The sequence below is a fragment of the Numida meleagris genome, chromosome 10, assembly GCF_002078875.1.
Source record: "Numida meleagris isolate 19003 breed g44 Domestic line chromosome 10, NumMel1.0, whole genome shotgun sequence".
Lineage (NCBI taxonomy): Eukaryota > Metazoa > Chordata > Aves > Galliformes > Numididae > Numida > Numida meleagris.
In genome coordinates, this window is record NC_034418.1 from 1 (window position 1) to 15,549 (window position 15,549).

Consider the following 15,549-nt stretch of genomic DNA (forward strand, 5'->3'; position numbering starts at 1 on the left):
TTGCATGCAAAGAAAAAAAAAACAGTGTTGTGTCTGGCCTTCCTTCTAATTACGTATCCATCACACTTAGCAGATTTTAAAGCATGGAGATAGTTTCTCAGAAGTCTCCCTGTTTCAAAAAGCCTGTTACTTGGCTAAAGCTGCCTGTGAGCAGAAAGAAACCTTTCTTATGCTTTTGTTTGTGTGAATAACTGGATGTTTTCTTTTATAAAGAACAAAAAGTTAGAAGAGTGGCAGATAAATCACAAATGTGCATTAAATGTTTGACATGAAATTCCATTCTAAAGCATGAAAAACTAGCGTACTCTCTGCCTTCAAGAAATCTCTCTTCTAAAAATTCAGGGGAGAACTGTTGATGGTGCTTTAGAAATATGCTGACACAAAGGAAACCAGCTTTTGCAGTGAGAAGTGCAATAAAGTGGGAGGCAGTTGTTTTTCTGATGTTCTTCAGCCAAACAAAACCACCAGAACAGCCTGCATATAGGGCTAGGAGGAAACAGGCTGTTTCTCAGAAAGCATATGATCTGGTTGTCCTGCTGTGCCAGCAGTATGCTACTACTTTATCCCCTAGAAAACTTGGTAGGGCAGTATGCAAATCTTTTGTGAATCAGAAGTTCTTCCCTGTCTAACCAAAGAATATGTAAGTACATTGTTACCATGATGTCAGAACATCTTATTTCAAAGTCTGGTTCCAAATAATTAAAGAAGGAACTAAAACAGCAGCACCAACAAAAATAGGCAAGTCACAGAAGTGAAACTAGAATGGGATTTACTGTAAAAAAAAAATAAGCACTGAAACAAGGAATTATACATGCTGTGCTCTATTTAAGACTGTGATACAGATTATTTCCTTAAATACTGAGGTAGAATTTTACAAACCTGGCAAATATGGTGTACAACACTAAGGAGTATCTTCCAGAATGGAAAAAGGATTGCAACACCTCCTCCCAGCGCCAATCTGCTTAGCTGTTTTTGATCTCATAAGAGTATAATGAGATCAACAGCAAATCTAAGAGTAATTCCACTGAAGTCAAGAATTACTTAATCTCAATCACGGTGTTTTGATATTGTCTGATACATAATGCCAGTTCCTTTTATTTTTAACTGCTTGTCTTACACATTGGGTAGAGAAAAACCCAAAGCAATTATTTGTGTTCTAAGGGAATTTCTGAAAACCATGCTTTAAAATCTTCTAATGAAAGGAAGTGCTGGGCAGTGTCTCTTCTTCTAATGAAATCACTATTATGCATGTCATTATTTCTCCAGAAGTAGCTCTGGAAGGGCCTTTATTTACTTATTGCCAGAGATATATCCTGTCTGTATGATATTGCAGACATTTTTAAAAGAATGTTCAAGGTGGGATTCTCAATATCTCTGTAAGGTTTTCCTCTTCAAAACTTTCCACTGGGTGCAGCTGTATGTACAGATATTGACTGGTAGCAACATTGGCATAGTTCTACTCCAGTGATGTGTGGATCTGGTTCTGTCTGAAGCACCTGTCCTCTCATTTTTCAGAAAAGTGTTTCCTCCACTTCATTCAAACCTTGCTTTCCAGGTGCTCTCTGCCTTTAGCTGTATCTTTAAACAGAAAACAGACGAACCCCAGAATTGCAGCAACAGCCTGAGATTTCTCTTTCAAAAAAGATCCCAGACAAGTGAAGTGCTGAGATTTCCTGAGTATCATTCTGGAGGCAAGCTTTTAGATTAAGTAACACTGACATTAGAGTTCTCATTAGGTGAGGACCATGTTTTTTTAAGAGTTCTTTGTGGTTGCTGGATCACTACAAATGTTTCAGACTCATCTTCAGGTGTCTCTAAACGTTCTCTAACAGTCTGTTATTTTTTAAATTTACCCTAGTAGGACACAAACCTTTGGGAAATCTAACAGAAATTTCCAATAGCAGTGTAATATGTTTAATAACATACTAAACACAACAGTGGCTAAAGACATCATAATTGTAGCCACTCTAGTGATCAAATGTGGTGTGGTTTTTAATGTATGATCACAGCTGGACTTCTGCTCTCATAAACTTGGTCTAATTGTTTTAACAGCAGTGAATTTAGGCTGCATTTCTGTGTCTAAAAAAATCTAAATATGATTTTGTGTGTGCACAGATATTATGCATAGTTTCCACATGTAGTGCAACAGTAGAATCATCAGCATGGGAAACTTTGTGTTACCTTTTTATTTGAAAATACCTTCTGAAAACATTCAAAATCTAAGGAAGTCTGTACTGTTACTGAGAAATTCTGAACTGAATTTGCAGTGTTTTTAATGTAAGGGAGATGCTTCATTCATCTTTCTAATTGTTTATTTTTCTTTCTAAGCATGCGTTTCCCTCTGGTGGATAGTTTGCAGTTTGCATCACCATTGAGCATTTTCAGATGGCTAATGGTTTTGGACCAATAAATTTAAATGATAATTTATATTTCTATAATTGCACATTTTTTCTTAGAATTTCACTCCCAGAACTTGGGTTAACAGCCTCTTCTCAAAGCACATCCATCCTCCCATCCAGTAAAAGTATCTCTGTAACAATCTGCAGAATAGCTGATGCATGGGAAATTCGTATCACATGTAAGTGGTGTGAATAACTGTCCCCAAAAGACTTGCAATTCACTCCAACTGTCGTCTTCAGAACGATCCACTGGATGTTTGTCTTCAGAGTAAATGATTAATTAATACCAAGTATCATGTATCTGCTAAAATGCTGGAAAGTGATGTTAATAACCTTGTTTGCCTGCTATTCCTGAAGGAACTTACCAGGCTAAATCCTTTCTTTCCTCAGTCATTGAAAGAAAACGGTATGTGCATGATTGGCATAGTTGTCTTTCAACAAACTCAGATACACGGTGTTATAAATGGCTGCGTGAAACTCACGCGTTACCCCGATCAGAAAATTATGGACTAATCCATTTTCTAAGCAGGGTAAGTTGATACCATCTGCTAGTGAAAAGCTGCTGTATAAATGTTGCTTTCCTGATTACAGGAGGGTCTCCTACATAAATGTGATGCACGCAGCAGCTAATAATGTCTTTGCTCTGTAACTACTACAAAGGAAAGCACGGTGCAGGGAAAAGCATACTAGACATTTCTAAATTCTTGCAAACACTATCTGCAAAAGCCTGTGATGTAGCAAATACAATTGAGGATACTCTCAGTGCTATTTCATCACTGGGAAAAATACCTTAATGAAGAGCTACTCAAGGATCAACTCCAGAATGTAATAAAAGGTTTGTACCTTGCACTGCTAATAGACAGCAACATTCTCTGCTGTGTTGTTGTTAACTGGACTTCTAATAATGATATTACAAAATAATATCCCTCTATCCAGCTCAGTAGCCAATAGCATTAGTTTTGTATGACTGGACAGGGAAAAGAATTCCTGTGTATTGTATTCAGGAAAGCTGCTTTAGAACTCGTGATAGGAGAGCTTATAGAGGCACACTGTACGTGCAGCCACACATGCTTACATATGAGTACCTTTCTCTCTATAGCAGAATGGCTGAACAATCAGATCAGCAGTTGTGAAACTATTAAAGTATATGTTGAAATATGTCCTTGTACAACCAGACATACTAGACCCATAAGAGTAGAGGTGCTAATTAAGATAGTGGAGATCTATATTTATAATTCTGAATACAAGCAGGAATATGAATAAAAACTATGTAGAGATTTTTGAAAAACTTTAAGAATATCTTTTTTCAACATTATCAAATAGTACACTATTCAGAGTACAAGCTTTCAAACAGTAAATGTATAAATTTGCTACAGCTGCAGGTGAGAATATGGCTTGTATTTACATCAGCTGTCAGCAAGTTGCTATTTGTACGTACACAAAGCATTGCTATCCAAAACTTTTACCTAAGCATATCTGGCATCATAATCGCTACTGGATAAATGAACACAAATGAATTGTTTACACACTCTTCCTTTTATGAGTAATAAATTACTGATGACAAATACTGCTTGAATGATTTGCTGCCAAAAGTTACTCAAATTTTTCTTTTTCAAAACCTGTTTTCATTTTTACCTTGTTTAGAGTTTCATGTAAATGCTTTATTACTGCAGCATTCACATCTCTGAAATTCAGCAATGCAATGGAAGTCTTCAGAGTCTCTTAGAGAGAGACTTATGATTAAAAATCTGCCATATTTTGCTGTATATGTGTTGCTCTTATGAAAAGGGATCTGTCCATGTAGTTATGTATTTTCAACAGAGGGCGGCATTGGGGGACCATTTATTGTTTCCTTGGGTAAAACTACAGATGAGGAAGTTATAGCCACTGTCTGTATGTGGTACATGGAGTTCAAGGCTGAGACTACAAAACCCATTCTCTTGCATAAAAAGGTTACAACATAAATTTAATTGCTGTAGATAACGCTTTATAGATAAACTTCCTTGATAGAAATCATAGTTGTTTCTATCTTGCAGGTAATTTTATTTTCTAGATATTCTCATAATTCTAGTTTAGTACTGCTTTGATACATGATCATTTCCAATGTTATATATTATAACTAATAAAAGGGCAGCTCTGCCATGAAAATAACAGTATCTGAATTGTTTTTCCATGCCTCTGAACCAAGAAACTTAGAAAGGTTAGCAATATGAACAACGCTTCCTTTAGTGTAATTTACATGAGTGTGTTCCTAGTCTCTTTGAAAAGCAGATGAAATTGTGCTCTCAACCCTCTCAGCAGATTTGAGCAGATTAAGAGTCTTATTTAACTCATTTAATACCCAAGCATTGAGCCATCAGACTAGATGTGAAGCCCTGGCTTTGTGGCCTTTTGTCAGGAATCTTGTTAACTGTGCTGAAAGTAGAAAGACTATACTCACGAATAACACAAAGCTGCTCTCATGCTCTATAGCAGCCACCTATGGGTATGCAAAAGACACTTGTAGGGCAATGCTTAATGTCCTCAGTCACTTAGTAATTAGCATACCTGGCATGTTGTTCTGCGTGGCCAGAGAGAAGATGCGTCGTACTGTGCTACTGTTCAGAACAATCTTGTCCAAGAATTCATATTCTGAAATAAAAAGCAGTCAAGTTTGATTCTGAGATGCTACACGGGTACAGTCACAGCTTTTACTGAACACACATGTAACATGTTGTATGGGAAACATGAAAGATATGCCATCTTTAGGCACTACTGATTTGCCATTGTCATTCTGTAATGCGATCTATTGCTTCTATAGGACTCTCATTTAGTACTAGAAATGGCTGTGAAAAATGATGACTTTTCCAGTGTTTTCACTGTCAGAAAGTGCTGGCACTTAAAACTTACACTCAGTAGAATGGAGGGGATTTCCTTTGTTAAAAATCTACTAATTTATAGATTGTAATGGAATGTAAGGCTATAACATACTCTAAGGTCATCAGATGTCATATTATTACATTTGACATGAGCCTAATAACATGACCTGGATTTAGGCATTCTTATTTCGTATATTCTAGTTTTGGGTCAGATCGAAAGGCCCCCTTAGCCCACTATTTTGTCTCCAATGTCAGGAAAAAGCAGGTGCCTAGGGAAGCACGTAAGAACAAGCCAAGTTTGACTGTGCTTGTCCCACACAGTTTGTGTGTTTAAAAATGCTTGGTGGTCAACTTTTTTGTAGACTTGCAAAGACTACGCCTGAACTCATGAACACTTTTGGCAGCAAAAGTTACTGCAGCAAGACGTTCTGCAGCTTTAACACGCTATGTGAAGTAACACATCTTCTTGTCTGTCAGTCTCATATTGGCTTCATCTGATTACTCACCATTTGTACGTCAGAAGGAACAGTGAATAGTTGACCCTATTCACCCGCTCTATAGTACCATTATTTTGTATTGAATGAAAGTCGGTTTTAATTTTGTAAGCTATTTTTCTTGGCTTTGTGTCTTGAGTGGTGCCTGTGCGGGATGCATTTAGTCCATAATGGAATCGAATGGCATCTCTTTAATATCTGCTTTTTTCCTACACAACAAATGATATATGACTACTTTTATTGTGATTGCTGCTTTCCTATCTTTTGAGTTGCTGCATATTCACCGAGATATGTGGTATCCGACCACATTATTACTGAAACTATTGCTATAGCTCTGATGCCTTGGTTCTCCTCTGTGTTAGCTGGATGTACTTCACAATGGCATAGCAAAACGTTTTCTAAGTGCAACACATCCCGATTCAAAATCTTGGTCCTTGTTACATTTTGAGGGCTGTTACTAAGCGAACAGAGCACGTAACGGGGAAATTAGGGGTAGGAAACCATCCTAGACATTGCTCCTGAGTATCAGCTACAGCTGATCAAAGCTCTGGCTGATGAGGGTTGTCCCCCTCCCATGACAGTTTTAAATTGCACAGATCCAGTCAGAAATGTTATCCAAGTGCTAGCTGTTAGATTCAGGCTTTGAACAATGTTAGGCTGAATCTATTGCCTAGAGAGATCGGCTTAGGAGATCGGCTGAAGTATTGTTGATAACTACGTAATACTATATTCCACAAAAGGTTATAGACATCAAGAAGTTGACTCTAGAGAATATAAAAACAGAATTTAAACAGACATTTAAAAATAATTTAAAAATTTTAAATTGCTAGCCTGTGTTATCAGAGAACAGTCATTTTCTCTGAGCAAAGAATGAAGTCGGTATTGTTTAGCAGCTTGGCAAAAATGAGGAAATACCCAAGACAGTAATAAGCTTTGAGAGAACCATTTTCTCCAGCTAATCAATACATCTTTGCAGCCCACAAATGCTGCAAAACTGTGTTTGCAAGCGATGTTAGGACGAGGTTCAAGCAGAAGAGTTCAAATCCCCTCATAATAGTGTATCTTTTAACAGGAAATCATGAGACCAACTTATTTGCCATGTGAAAGCTCCTGTATTTCTTGCCTTCAGCAGAAAATGTGCTTTTGTGTCACATGATATCCCTTTTCTACCACTGCTTCAGCTTGTAATTTGAATTCTTTGGCTTCTTCACTTTCAGCTGTCAAACACCATTAGCTAAATGACCGTACCATGAAGAAACTTCTCAGTGTGTTATTCTAGTAAAGTATTTGAAACCTGGCGTAACAGCAATATCTAAAGCTTCTCAAGTGGTTTATAGCGTATTCATTAAAAATTGTTCTGCTGCCTCTGCTCTCCAAGTACTATGTCAAGGCAGCCTTTGGCAAAGTTCCTCCCATTTTTTAACATGTCCACAAATGGCTCTAAAATATCATTTTGAAGTTTAAAGCCTGACAATGTAGCTCACTGACCTCAAAAATCATGAGATGCTAAGCCTTCATGCAATAGCACATTGTAAGATCGGGTCATTTTATATTCTTTGATCATTGTTCTTGACCATTTGATTAACAGGACTAGTAGGATAACTGTCCCAATCTAATTTTGATGCTAGCTATGGTTTGAGCAGAAAGATTAGAATAATGACCATCAAAAGTCTGTTGGAACTTAGTTTTCCTATGATGATATTTTTGCACTGACATGCCTGGCACAGCCTGTGACACAATGCTGCTCACCGTGCTGCTGCTTAAACCCACTGCCCGTGATTAATCATTCCCAGTTGCCTATGTCCCTCAGACCAGAAGGGAACTATGTTCTTACAGGAATCATCAAGCAACATTTTTTAACTTAGCATGCCCAAGGGATGGGAGGGCAAGTGCCTGTGCATAATTTAGATGTGTTTATAGGCTCTCTCTTTCTTGAAAAAGTGATATGAGCAAAACGTAACAGATCGGGCATTTATTTTTACAAATAGGCAGTCCAAACTCAGATCTGAAAAACTCATTTTGTTATTCTGTTTGTTTTAATGTTACTTAAGGAACCTCAGTAAAATTTGGATCTTTTTAATTTGATTCTTAACTGTAGCCAGTTTTCCTACTCCTGTTTTGTGTTTAATGTGATAAACTGGACTTAAAGAATAGAAAATACATGGGTAGTCTGTATATGTGTTGTGTTGTAACATGTATATGTTACATCTCTATATCTAAGGCTGTTTTACAGATGCATCTTTCAGTGGGAGTACGTGTTGCAGACCCAAAGAGACATAATATAAAATTAAGATTACAATATGTCTCTTTAAAGCATCCCTTAAAAACTCAGTTAAAAAAAACTCTCTTCAGTACATTTTTAAGTACTCACTAAAGAGGAACTCTCAAATTATTTTCAAGAGGATGAACTGAATTCTCAAAAAGAATGATCAGTCAGATATTTTTCCATTCTTCAGTGTTTGTACAGCTCAGCACTGAAAATGAGTAAATGAAACCTTAATGAGATTAGATGCAGACCAACATGCCCCTCAGTAAATTACTAAATGACCAATGGACACCAGTTTCAGTTCTTCTGGATGCACTTGTGTTTCCAGAAATCGAATAACTTCTGTCAGTAATCAGCTGGATCTAGCAGAAGCAATGCTTTACCTTTTTAGAAGCAACTCTGAGTTAGCAAATTTCTGGAGCCCTGTATTTCTCAGCAGCTTCCCTGACTTCCAGACCATGTGGGACACCAAACTAGGTGTGACACCACATGAAATTGCTGTTGAAATAGAAGAATGGTCTCCTTGCCTTTTCATTACACATGTGCTAGAATCCTGAAATGCTGGTTTGACTCATGCCACGTAACAAACAAACAGGATTTCTTTTGCTTTCTTTGGCAAGAATGTCGCTATGTTCTAGTCATTCTTACAGTCTTTTAAGACATGCTAGCCTTATAAAAGCAGCGTGCTGAACTTCTGCTCTATTTTTTTCCTCCAATTCCTTTATTTGTCTGGAAAGTACCTTGCCTGCAGATTAATACTGCCTTGTTAGACTCATTAGCTTTTTACCTCAGAAAGCGCAAAGAGTAAGTAAAACAGTAAAAAAAGTCACACTATCATTCACGCAACACATGCTGGGAAATTGTTGTAACTTGGAAGAACTTGAGCAAGACATAAGCTGTCCCTGCGGGTTCAACCTACTCAGTTTTCGTCACAACACTGATCAAGTTTTCAACTTTTTATCATATATTCCTCCTACATGTAAGTGTTCCTCCAATTTCATAATTCTTCAGTGATCCAACCTGGAGCAGGTACTCTGAAGAAATCTTCAGCAAAAATCCCAGTACTTCAAATTCCCAGCACTCTTGGGGCTTTCTCACTCACAAATCCTGACAGTATTCTCTTTAACTCAGGAGGAATTTTGCAGTTCAGCATCTTAGAGTTTATTTTGCTGTCTTGACTAGAACAAAAAATGTAGTAACTGAAGGACTGAACTGTAAACGTCAGTCATGTTTTATGACAGAATGAACATAATCTATGAAGATTCACTGGATCATAGCAAATTCGGAGCATTTCTTTGAGAAAGTGTAATCTCTGGGTCCTATCAGGGAATGAACATCCCATAGTTTATAACATTAAAAGGTTCAAAGAGCAAGAAGATAGATATGTATTACATGTCTACTTTGCAAAAGTATTTTATTGATATGGGTTTCCAGGACTGTAATTTCTTGTCGATTCCAAAGATGAGTCAAATCAAATCGGAATGCAAGCTTGGTTGTTCTGTTCAGCTGTTGTTATTTTAAATGATGGGTATGTGAGTTCCCCCAGGCAATACGTAGAAATAGAAGTTCTGAAGTTCATTTGCTTTCACAGATACATACTATTTTTCCTTACTGCTGAAATTCAGTAAGCAATCCTGTGATTAAAATACCAAAAAATGAATTGTTTCTTGCATTTTATCTGATATGATGGCTATGAGAGATCTGTAAATCTCTCAGTATTAGGAATACAAATCAACAATATTTATTTTTCTTCCTAAAGAAAAATATGCTGTGTAACTCTGTAAATACAGGGAATGGGTAGTTCAAGTTAAAAATGTTTCTATTCTGAATGTAACTTTTTGAGTAGAACTATAAGGAGTACCTGCTATACTGGGCCAAATACTAGGATTAGATTGGAAAGCCTCTAAATCCTTACAAGTGCAAGGCAAGTATAATAGGCCTGGATTACTGAATGTATTAATTAAGTTCCCTATCACTTTCTACCTTACTTTAAATTGTTTATAACATTTCCTGATTAGTAACGCTTCTGTGCATGGCTTTATGCTGTCTTTACAGCAGGCTGCTCAAAACTTGGGATCGTGGCAGGCTTTTTAGTCATTAGGTGCTCACAATTTACTGTGAAGCTCAATTACACGGATTGTTTGCAAACACTAATTGATGTGCTTTAGAAAGAGTAATATGATCGCCTTTATACAGATTAAAGATTTGAAGATAGGAGAGATGAGAGTGACAGGATATATTAATCGTGTACATCCTACCCTGGCAGATGGCTAGGCTCTGATGTTCTAGACTGATCTCCATATGAGACTGCACTTCTGCGCCCACACCGTCCACCTGCCTCCTCCCCTCCTTTCTGGCCCCATTCTGCACTGTAAACAAACTCATGCTAAGGAGACTGAGGAACTGATCTCAAGTTTTGTTTCCTATCCTGATGCCATTGAGTAGCAGCATGGGGAACAATATGGAAATGAATGTGAAGTGCTGAGGAAGCCGGGGGAAAGAAAAGGAAGGGAAAGTAGCTTTGCAGCCCTGGTTCAAATACATGTCAGACAGAGTTGTGGGATTACTGTGACTGTATATAGAGCTCGAGTTTAAAAACTGTTGTATTTAGTTGGGAATGGGCTTTCTAAAATGTGTGCTAACCTGTCTAACAGTGGATTAAAAACAGAAAAAAGTTTGTTAAAGGTAAGGAGACAATAGCCTCTTCAGTAAGATGAGAAATGGAACTCAGCTCTAGCTGATTTAATGAAGGGCTAAGATTTGAACTGAATGTCAGGGATATTTATGGATTCTTCTACATGTAAAGTTTCACTCTGAAGAAATGTTATTAAACAAACCTGTGTTACTAAACATACAGCAACATATGTCGGATAGCACAAATATATAGCATGTATATAGTAGTTATTCAATAGCAAATTAAAAACCACAGCATTCTTCCACTGCACACTCTAAGCTCTTGAGAAAATACATGTTTATGGTTGTCCCCCAGTGAGGTCACCTGCAACATGTAAGTGTTGTTACAGGTCAGCCAAACCTGTGCTGAAACCAGAATACATTGTCCAGGTATGACTGACATCAACTGAACCTCTAACTATTCTTGAGAAGGAGGGAGTAAGCTTCTCGAGCCGAGTTTTAAGGGCGGATATTTGTTTCAAGAAAAAGACAATTGTCTTGCTTCACAGATAGTGAAGGAAGAGCGTATCAGTGTTGTGTAATGCAATTTTTGTGCTTCTTTTTCAAACTAAAGTCATGTTTAAACAACGGTCAGGATTCCTACCAATGCAGAACAACTTAAGAGGGTAAATCTGTTGTGCCAAGGAGCTTTAGAAATCTTTGCACTACAGACAGAAGAATTACTAGGGGAAAAAACTTGGCAACCTCCTTAAGAAAACCTGTATTTCCTAATGACACTTGAAACTGGAAATGTGTGGTGTTCTGAACACTTGTGGCAAACTCATAAAAAAAAGGTACCGTTCCAAACTTCCTAAGTCCCTTATGCCAGTGTATCTGTTAGGTTCACAGCCTTCCTTGGGTTACAGGCCTGACTTCTTCCTAGTGATCTTGATTCCTTCCCAGACTCAGGAATGAGTTCAAACTTGTGAGAATGAATATAACTTATTTATAAAGCAGAACACCTGGGCTAGTCTACGATGTTTTGCAGTGTAGGGAAAAAGAGAAGTCGCAGATCCTATTACAATATTTTCCAGAGAAAGAAAACTTGGGGGAATTCCAGAAGGGATGTTACAGTGATGTCTGCAGGAAAAAAATGAAACGAGCAGGAGATGTTGTCTGTACATTCAGTAATGAGGAAGATGACTAAAGCAAAGCACTGCAGCAGACCAAAGTATTGTTTTTTTTGTAAATGTGATAATAGGCATGTTATTAAATTTTTATCTTTCTTTTTGTCTATGAGACTTCTGATAATGTGCATATTCTACTACTCTCATTTCCATTAAGGTGAGACTCTGCATCTCAGGGTAATTTTTATTGGTGCAAATGCAAAAGCTAGGGTGGCTGGTAAAACCTTGTGAGGCAGTAGAAGTTACAACAGCATGTTTCTGAAGGACTTGAATGGTGAAGATTTTGTTAACGTATTCTGAACCTGATAAATTTCTCAATGAAACACAGTAATAAAGGAGAAAGTGCTGACATGAGTCTCTGCCTACAGTGAGGACCTGTGCCAATGTTTTGGTCACCTTCACATCTTTCTTTTAAAATCGCCTCAGTTGTGAAACATGTCCCAGTACGATGATCATTAGTGCTTAATGGTAGACAGCATGTAATGTAGTTTCTTACGTTAATCATTTGTTTGGCGTATTCCTTCTCCTGTTGTGCATTATCCTTGTTTGATATGAATGTGCATCTTTGGGATAAAGCTGCTTTTCTAGTAGTGTGTCTAGCACAGTGCAATCACTTTTGGGGATAGCTGAGCCAATACAAACACTACTGAAATGCCAAGGATCAGAGGCAAACAGGGAATTCTGTTCAGACAAATAAAAGGTGTTTAAGTAAATACTAGGTTTCTGGAAAGGATCATTTATTTTAAATAACCAGTCTGAAAACTCATATTCAGTTCGTGGCTTTTGTCAAGCTGCCAGTCTGCACCCTCAAGGAGTCTTAAACAAAGATAATGGTACTGATATTCTCATTTCTGGTGCTTAATCTAGTTTAATTCTGTTGTTTGTTTGGAAAGAAGTAGAGAACATTTTGCTTGAATACTGATTATATACATTGAAAAGAATTCTCTATGGTGGTTAAAAAAAAAAAGTGGTTTTTGGAACATCTATTCTCATATAAATGTGATAAAGGTGTACTACTGCTTTCACAAAGAGTTTCAATTCCAACAACTTCCTTTTTCGTGTCCAGACTGCTTCCTTCACGTGCCTCATGTCAAAAGCTGTGTATAGCATGCACTTTTTCCAAAAATAAGCTTACTGGCACTTTACCGTCAGTTCAGACTTGTAGTTGGTTCTGATATTTATTACGTTTTCCTTGAACGATGGCAAGTAGAATTCCGTTGTATAAGTGTACATGATCATGGTCCTGGATTGTTACTCTCTAAATGTCCTGCTGTCAAGTCATTCTTTGTAGAGACAGAGGAGGGCTGCCCTTCTAACAACACACTACTCAGAAATATGTTGCCTTGACTTATTTGCAGAGCATCATCTAATTGGAAAGAAACATTAAGGGGCTTTGCAGATTGTCCTGGTTCCTCCTATTTCTTAGTGTCAGTGGAACCAGGCGTTCATTGTGAAATCAGAACTTTGATGTTAGTATTTAAACAACCTTACAAAGACAAGGAGCTTTGTTTACTTTGTTTTCCAATGTTAATAGTACCGATCTCCCAAAAGGAAGCAACAAAAAAGTAGCAATTGTAACAGTATTTGATTCACCAGCTGAGAGGCTGTTATCTAAAGAACCAGGGCTTGCACAGCAGAAGGAATAGCAATTACATGCTTAGCAGGCTTTTCCTGGAGAAAAATAAGAGGAAAAGGTGAGGATACTTCCAACTGTTGGAAGAGTGCAGAGATTCATAACAGAAATATCAAGACTTGTCTGAACTGAGTAAAATAATATCTGTGTGCTATCATGAGAAGAATTAACAAAAAGGTTACAAAAATGACACATTTGATAAGCAAGGACATAAATAATGGCACGCTGGTAAACACTGAAGAATGAGGTGTTCAGATGAAGATCAAAAGGCCTGTGCTCTCAGAGGCTTACAGCAGAAATGACTTACCAGCAGAAAAGCTACCCTCTGATAACAGGACAATGGCAACAAGGTTACAGTAAGTCATACTTGCCATTCTTCTTTCTGTTAGCTCAGCAGTAGAAAAGAGTATTCTTAAAGATAATTCAAAAAGAAGAAACAAAGACAACAGGCAATGAGCTTGCTCAGCGTTTAGGGGGTAGAATAAAAGACTGAGACAAAACAAACAAACACAACAAAAAAAAGCACACCAAAATAACTGCATTCCTAAAGGGCATAGCAAGTAAGTTCAAAAACTGCCTCTGCTGCTACCCAAGGGAAGCCAAGAGGGGTAAGAGAGGATTTGACAGGTGGCATTGCTCATTTTACAACACAAGTGTTCTTGGCCTGACTGCTCAGACGTGCATTTTGGTGCTTTGGACTGAACATAACAACATGAGAGAAGGACCAAGTGACTGAAATCAGTTTTCTTTAAATACTGCTCTACCTTTCCATAAGGTCTTGCACTGCATTTTGTAACATTTAATTCCTACACCAGGATCAGTGTTGCAACCAGTTTTACAGTCTGTCATACTTACACACCCTGTAGTTTGTTTTAGCAGGAGGTCATTTCAAGTCACCACTTGTGTGGTGACTAAGCACCTGTCTCTGGGACAGACCAAGGCCTATGCTTGTATTGGATGTTGTCATCTCTCCCCTTAGCACAAATATAACAGGTGTGGCAGCTGCCAGGAAAAACACGATCCTAGATTTAGACTTGGCCTTAGCTTCCTCAAGGGATTCGTTGCATTTTCTTCCTCTGTCTTATTTCAGGAGGACGGATGTGTCCTCCTCATTCCATGTTAATGCCACACCATCCCCAACCCAACCTCATTTTTCTCAGTTCCATTCAATAGGCTGCGTGTCTGTTTTTCATGTGCATCTTTTTGATCCCTCTTTTTGGAGCGCCTACAAACATTGTGGAATGCTGGTCAATGAGGCAAGAACAGCTTCATTTTTCTACCAGCATGTAGCTGGTTGAATTACCTAAGTCAATGAGCAGTAGTTTTCTACACTGCATTTCTACATCTACAGGTTTCTGTTGTCTCCCACTGATTTCTTGGTTTGTGACACTGTTCACACCTGTATGTAAACCATTCAAGGCAGGCATATTTCTGCAATTTAGCATCACACTGAGGAACGCAGGAAGGTCTGAAGCAGACTGTGCTGCCCTTGTCCCAAAGAGACCTCAGCAGCTTTTCCCTGAGCACGAAACGATAATACCTGGCTCAGAATGTGGAATGGATGTACGAGTGAAGCAGGAAGCTTCACCTTGTTCATTCCCAGGATCGTGGTTGACTATGAGTTGTGATTACAGTGATTCTGGGCGCCGTTTTTCTTCCCTCTGTTCATTTCCTGCTTCTATGGGTACCCTTCTTCCTCTTCACAACCACCACTAACCAACGCGCACCTCACTGAGCAGGCAGCTTCCACTAACTGCTGCTGACCAAGCACCAAGGCTTACATCCTTCTGGCTTTAAAACCCTGTAATTGCAAGTCCACCTGTTCTTGTTACACGTGTAAAGGTCTAATGATTTTTTTGAGCGTTGCCAAACTTCTGGACTCAACGATACTGTGAACCAATTAGTTGCTGCATTAGCCAGCCATTGCCTGAAGCGCTGCATTGCCCATGAGCTTTTATACTGGCACTCATCCCGTGACTTTGCAACGAGAAAAGCTGCAGCTACACTGTTTATTTGCTTTTGCTCAAACCACGCAGACCGCACCCCTTCTGCGCTATGTTTATGCACAAGTCTTACTCGGAACGCCCATCACTTCACCT

The 15,549-nt window shown here is 38.2% G+C and overlaps 1 long non-coding RNA gene across 2 annotated transcripts in view; it reads right to left on the reverse strand.

Moving 5' to 3' along the window:
* The window catches only part of LOC110404572, a 108,783-nt gene continuing 98,072 nt past the window's right edge, over positions 4,839 to 15,549 (reverse strand). Inside the window, exon 4 of one of the 2 annotated variants that reach the window (XR_002442322.1) lies at positions 4,839 to 5,030. This is a non-coding gene — a long non-coding RNA (uncharacterized LOC110404572). The remainder of the gene's footprint in view (positions 5,031 to 15,549) is intronic. The other variant, XR_002442321.1, reaches the window with a different exon arrangement.